The sequence below is a fragment of the Microcebus murinus genome, chromosome 1 (genome assembly GCF_040939455.1).
Source record: "Microcebus murinus isolate Inina chromosome 1, M.murinus_Inina_mat1.0, whole genome shotgun sequence".
Taxonomy (NCBI): domain Eukaryota; kingdom Metazoa; phylum Chordata; class Mammalia; order Primates; family Cheirogaleidae; genus Microcebus; species Microcebus murinus.
The window spans coordinates 29,777,543-29,784,680 of NC_134104.1; the positions used below are offsets into that span (position 1 = coordinate 29,777,543).

At 35.6% G+C, this 7,138-nt stretch overlaps 1 non-coding gene across 1 annotated transcript; it reads left to right on the plus strand.

Annotated features, from left to right (window-relative positions):
* The first annotated feature begins 6,537 nt into the window (after positions 1 to 6,537).
* On the plus strand, positions 6,538 to 6,640 carry LOC142874926 (U6 spliceosomal RNA). Its single transcript, XR_012922511.1, has one exon. It is a non-coding gene; the product is annotated as a U6 spliceosomal RNA (small nuclear RNA).
* The last annotated feature ends 498 nt before the right edge of the window (positions 6,641 to 7,138 follow it).

Consider the following 7,138-nt stretch of genomic DNA (forward strand, 5'->3'; position numbering starts at 1 on the left):
ATCCTCTCAAACCCTGCCCCTGCCTTATCAAATACGTTTATGTAATATTCTAAATCTTTTGTTGTCATTTCAACAGTGTTCACAGAATTTTCACCAGGAGTAGATTTCATTTCAAGAAACCACTTTCTTTGCTTATCCATAGGAAGCAACCCCTCATCCATTAAAGTTTTATCATGAGATTGCAGCAATTCAGCCAAATTTTCAGGCTCCAGATCTCAATTTTCTTTCTCTTGCTATTTCTACCATACCCATAGTTACTTTCTCCACTAAGTCTTGAATTCCTCAAAAGTCATCCATGAGGGTTGAAATCAATTTCTTCCATGCCCCTATTTATGTTGATAGTGACCGCCTTCCATGAGTCACAGATGTTCTTAATAATATCTAGAATGGTGAAGCCTCTCCAGAAAGTTTTCAATTTACTTTCTCTAGATCCATTAGAGGAATCACTATCTATGCAGCTATAGCCTTATGAAATCTATTTATTAAATAGTAAGACTTCAAAGTCAAAATTGCTCCTTGATCTAGTGGCTACAAAATGGATGTTATGTCAACAGGCATTAAAACAACATGAATTTCCTGTATATTTCCATCATAGTTCTTGGGTGACTAGGTATATTTTCAATGAGCAGTAATATTTTGAAAGGAAGTTTTTTTCCAGCAGTAGTTCTCAATACTGGGCTTAAAATATTCAGGAAAGCGTGCTCTAAACAGTTGTGTTGTCACCTAGGCTTTGTTGTTTCATTTATAGGACATGGACAGAGTAGATTTAGCACAATTGTTAAGGGTCCTAGAATTTTTAGAGTAGTAAATGAGCATTGGCTTCAATTTAAAGTTACTAGTTGCATTAGCCCCTAATGAGAGAGTCAGCCTGTCCTTTGAAGCTTTGAATCCAGGCACTGACTTCTCCTCTGTAGCTATGAAAGTCCTAGATGGCATATTCTTCTAATAAAAGGCTGTTCATCTACATTGAAAGTCCGTTGTTGAGTGCAGCCACCTTTATTGATTATCTCAGCTAGATCTTCTGGATAACTTACTGGATCTTCTCCATCTGCACTTGCTGCTTCACTTCGCATTCTTATTTATGGAGATGGCTTCTTTCCTTAAACTTCATGAGCCAACCTCTACTAGCTTCCAACTTTTCTTCTGCAGCTTTCTCACCTCTCTCAGCCTACATAGAATCAAAGAGAGTTAGGGCCTTGATGTGCATTAGGCTTTGGCTTAGGGGAATGTCGTGGCTGGTATGCTCTTCTATCCAGACCGCTAAGCCTTTCTCCATATCAGCAGTAAGGCTGTTTCAGTTTTTTAGCATGTGCATGTTTACTGGAGTAGCACTTTACCTTCAAAACTTTTTCCTTTGCATCCACCACTTAGCTAACTGTTTGGCACAAGAAGTCTAGCTTTTAGCTTATCCCACTAAGGTTAATCATTTCTAGCTTTTGATTTAAAGTGAGAGACATGTGACTCTTCACTTGAACACTTAGAGGCCATTGTGGAGTTATTAATTGTCCTAATTTAAATATTTTTGTGTCTCAGAAAATAGGTAGGCTTGAAGAGAAAGAGAGAGAAGGGAGAACAGCTGGTCAGTAGAGTAGTCAGAACACACACAGCATTTGTTGATTAAGTTCACCATCTTATATGGGTATAGTTCATGGTGCCCCCAAACAATTATAATAACATCAAAGTTCACTCATTACAGATCACCATGACATATATAATAATAATGGAAATGTTTGAAATATTGTGAGATTATCAAAATGTGACACAAAGACAAAAAGTGAGCATGTATTGTTGGAAAGATGGTTCTAATAGACTTGTTCAAGGCTCAGTTGCCACAAACCTTCAATTGTAAAAATTGTAATACCATGAACTACAATAAAGTGAAGCACAATAAAATAGGGGATGCCTATACATATTTTTCCAACATACATTTTTGAAGACTAAAACTTTCTTTTCTTAATAATTTTCAAATTATAAAAAATGTGTTTACATTTACATTGTGCAAACAACTATAATTTAAACAATAGTTTATATAATACCCAGGTTAAAGTGTAAATACCTTTAACAACATTCTAGCATTGGAGAGCAGGGAGGGAAGAGAACTGGCATACGCACTGTGAAAATTGTAGGAATAGAGTAGATACAAGGATTTTATTTGCTGAGACATCTGGAGAGTCTCTGGAGGGAACATAGGAAAGAGATTTAGACTTGATCTTGACTAGACTTAACCCAGGTCCTGGTCCACTAGGTTGAGACTATTATAAAAGGGAGTTGGGGATGGAAAATCCTTTATTGTCTCAGGTGAGAAAAGAATTCACTAGAGCAGAAAAGACTCATTGTGCATGAGTTGATTTTAGAATGAGAAGAATAGTTTTAAATTGAAACTTGTTTTATCTTTCTACTCAAGTTCTGAGGCAACTAGACACAAGTTTCTCAAAAACAAGAGCCATAGGAAACTGAGGAAAATGGATAAATGTAAATGCTCTAATATTTTAAATATTGTTTCAAAAGTCAGGAATTTCTATTTCTATTTTAGGGAATCAAACATGGTTCTAACACAGGTAGAAAAGGAACCTTTTGTTGTTTTAGTGAGAGAAAGACAATCAGTGGTGAAGGTTAGCAGATTACCATTAGTAATTGTGAAAGAGGCGATGTTACTCTAAAGGAAAAATATCCCAAGGTTGGGACACATAATAGGATGCTACTGCAGAGCAACAGAGCTTGTCAGTAACACAGCAGAAGAAACTGATGCCTGCAGGCAAACATCAAAGGCTAGTAAGTAAAACCAGCCAGTCACCCAAATCCCTGCCAAAAAATGGGAAGAACTGTGGGAAAAATTAGAATCCCAACAATTCTGCTTAGCAGAACTTAGAGACAAAGGAGTATGTCTTATTGTTAATCTTCTTGTGATCATTCCTTCTTCATTGTTCTCTTGGCTAATAAAAAGCATGTGCTACCCAAAGTAAAATAAAATATGTGGCAACAATTACAAGATCATTGTTAAGTTATTAATTTGTAAAGCATTTTTCTTTCAATTACTAAAAACAAGAACACAAAAAATCTAACTGATCTGAGCCATAAATTTGAGATGAAAAATCAACAGAAGAATTCTCTGTTGTCCTGTGACTTCCATGAGAACTTTATCATGAACTCCCTGGCTGACACAGTCCTTTAAAAACATGCTTCTCCCCAGGAGTGCCCTAGCATGTCCCCTATGTGACATGCTGACATTGACTATGACTGTTTTCCATTTCTTTCCACTTGGGATTGAGTTCATTATGTTACCTTTTCTCTTACCCTTTCAGGCCTCTACACATTTAATGTCAATTTCTAAATAGCATTTTAAAAAAAATAGTACCACCTGTCTCTGTTCTAGGAACTAGTCTCATTGGATAGGGAGAGGTCAAAATTAAATTTGCATCCTGGGTGAATATTGCACCCAGATGCTAGCAAGTAGCTCTAATGTGATTATGAAGAATTTAAAGTCCATATATCAATTGTTAAAAGAGTTGATACATTTCAGGTTGTACACTAGCATCCTTCCATCGTCTGTGTACCTGTTCAGTTAATTATTTGTCCCCGTTACACTACCAATTTCACAAAGTAACCCTGTAGCACCTTCTTTGTAAAATAAATCATTATCCTTTGTCAAAGGAGTGCATAATTGCAACAAAATAACAGTTCAAAACTGCTTACAATTGGCTTTTTACATTTGACAAATACAGAAGAGAATAATTGCCTAAAGACAATGTATAGCCTTGATTTAAATGACTTATTATGCACACTTCACACGTAAGCAGCAAAAAATAATCTTCCTTCCTAAAAACAGTTACTCCTGCTGACAAATGAATCTGTTAGGTGGAAAACTGTATACATTTATAATTCCCTTGTCTGTTTTATAACTTTGTGTATCTTACATTTACTCCCCTTTTACTTCATTGCCCTACTTTTTAATCAAGAACTTATTTTTCATCCATGTTAACTTTGTAAAATGAAAGTCAGTGCAAGTTTAAGAAAAATAAAGAAGTATATAATACAAATAGGGCAGGTAAATGAAGATAAGAGTAGTATTCATGTTCTTTCACTCCCTGCAAATGTATGTACCATTGATGCCTTAGTGATGGCTAGTTAGAAAGGTCGGTAGTATAAAATGCTGCCAAGTAGCATTTAAGGTGCTTTAGACTCTCAACTTACAAATATCCCAGTTAAGAAAATCCTGGTGTTGCCTCTTTTTTTTTTCTTCCTTTCACAACAAACAAACGATTACTCTCTGAATGTTTTGAGGGTTTTGCAAAGGCATTTTCGAGATTTACAAATAATCCAGTGGCTTAGGTGTCTTATATACTTTCAAGTCTTCTATCTTAAATGCTATTATGTTGCTGACAATATAAATTGAAAACCAATGTTTGGAGAGGAAGATCTTATTCTCCTTGAATAAGAATGTCACTAAATAGGAAAGAACGCTAATAAGAGAGAGGATAGACCAAGAAGACTTCAAAATATTTGAGAACACCTATCATGCTTTTGGTATTATTAGCTGTTTTTCCCTTAGTAAAATGTAGACACCAACCATCATTAAGTTATATTTAAAACTGTGCAGATGGTGGACAATATTAATAGATGCCTACTTGTATCAAGCTTTTGAAAAATCCAAAGCAAAAATTGTTCAATGATGGGATATAAGTAGAGAGAAGTATTTCAAATGGTCTGAAAATTTTGACATATGCAGAAAAAAAGCCAAATAATTATGGATCATAAATAGAAGGCTAAATGCAGCTTCCCCACAGGCAATGCATTTGGGCCTTTTATTAAAAAGAAACATTGACATAAACATCAGATAAGTCTTCTAGCATTGGAAGAAGAAAAAGCACCTTTGCTACCTCAGTGTTTCTCAAATACGGATCAGTGAATAAAAATTCAGCTATCTTCACAAGGTTCTACAAGTTCTATATGAGAATTTTTCAAAAATATGTTAATTTTTAAAATATTTTTGGATGATCTATTTGACCACCATAAAATGTAGTACAGTGAGGTACTTCTAAGGTGGCATTTGAATGTCCTTGGATATAAATGGATCCAAATATATGTTCATTCATTCAATCAGACAGATAGGTTGATGGAGATACATACATAAACATATATGAAAATGGGCCAAGCACAGTGGCTTATGCCTGTAATCCTAGCATTCTGGGAGGCAGAGGCGGGTGGATTGCACAAGGCCAGGCGTTCGAAACCAGCCTGAGCAAGAGTGAGACCCCGTCTCTACTAAAAAATAGAAAGAAATTAAATGGCCAACTAAAAATATATAGAAAAAATTAGCCGGGCATGGTGGCGCATGCCTGTAGTCCCAGCTACTTGGGAAGCTAAGGCAGAAGGATCGCTTGAGCCCAGGAGTTTGAGGTTGCTGTGAGCTAGGCTGACACCACGGCACTGTAGCCCAGGCAACAGAGTGAGACTCTGTCTCAAAAATAAAAAAGAAAAAGAAATGAAGATGTATGATTATAATGATTATACACATATGCATACATATATAGAGTCTACTATGTGCCAGACACTAAGACTGACTATACAAATGTAATAAAGCAGACAAAATCCTTATTCATGTACACACACACACACACATATATGCATATATATATATCTCCCATAAGACTACATGGGATAGTAACAAATACTATCCAGAGAATTAAACAAGGTGATGTGATGATGCCTGAGTATTAACAGTAGATAAGGAGTTCATCTAAGCCCTTTATAAACAGATGATGTTTAAATAGAAACATACATGACAGAAAGGAGAACACCAAGAAAAAACAAAACCAGGTAAAGAGAAATCCAGTCTGAGACTGGATTTAGTGCAAGGAGCATCAACAGAACACATTTTATGTGTTGGAAGAAGAGCGAAAAACACTGTGGGTGGGACTTCGTGAGAACATCCATATTATTATACATAGGTAAGCAGGGACCATGTCTTGTGGTCCAAGATCAAGAGTTTTTGGATTATTCTAATTGAAATGAAAAGGCATCTATGATTTTAAGTCCCAGCATTGCTATTAAAAAGACCACTCTGGGCCACACTTTGTGACTTATACCTGTAATCCCAGAACTTTGGGAGGGTGATGCAGAACAACTTGAGCCCAGGAATCAGAGCTTGCAGTGAGCTGTGATTGCACCACTGCACACTAGCCTGTGAAACAGAGCAGGACTCTGTCTCTTGAAAGAAAAAAAATCACTCAGGCTCCTAAGTGAATAATGTATTATAGAGAGATAAGAAAAAATAATGAAGACTCTATTATGGAGGTTGTAGGAATCCATTCAAGAAATGAGTATAACTTATACTATGATGCTAATAGTAGATTTGGAAAGAAGTAGCTGGATTTCCTTGGTGAATGTGGATGAAAGAGACTGAGTTTTGGTGATGGGTTCCTGGCAATGCTCTGATTATATAGATAGGCTGTGATCCCATTTACTGAGTGGTGAAGACTTAGAGATAATCAGTTAGATGGGAGAAGGCATGCTGGGAATAAGATGTTATGATTATGCTTGCTTTGGCAGCACATATACTAAAATTGAAACAATATAGAGAAGGTTAGCATGGCCCCTGCACAAGAATGAAACGCAAACTTGTAAAGCTTTCCATATTTTTGATTTACTGCACTCTCTACCAAAATCCCAGATTTTTTTTTTTGCAAAAATGGACAAACTGATCTTAAATTTCATATGGAAATTCAAAAGATATAGAATAGCTAAAACAATCTTGAAAAAGAACAAAATTGGAAAATTCATATATCCAAATTTCAAAGTTTACCACAAACCTACAGTAATCAAGGCAATGTAGTACTGGCATAAAACTAGTCATATAGATCAAGGAATAGAATTCATGGTCCACAAATAAAACTTTACATGTATAGTCAATTTATTTTTTATATTTTTGATTTGTGATTGATGCCAAGATCATTATCAATAGAGAAAAATGTAATCTTTTCAGCAAATAATGCTAGGACAACCAGATATCCACATGCAAACAAACAAACAAACAAAAAAAAAAAGAATGAAGCAGGATTCCTACCTAAACCATATATGAAAACAACTCAAAATGGATCATCGACCTACCTGTCAGAGCTAAAAATATAAACCTCTTATA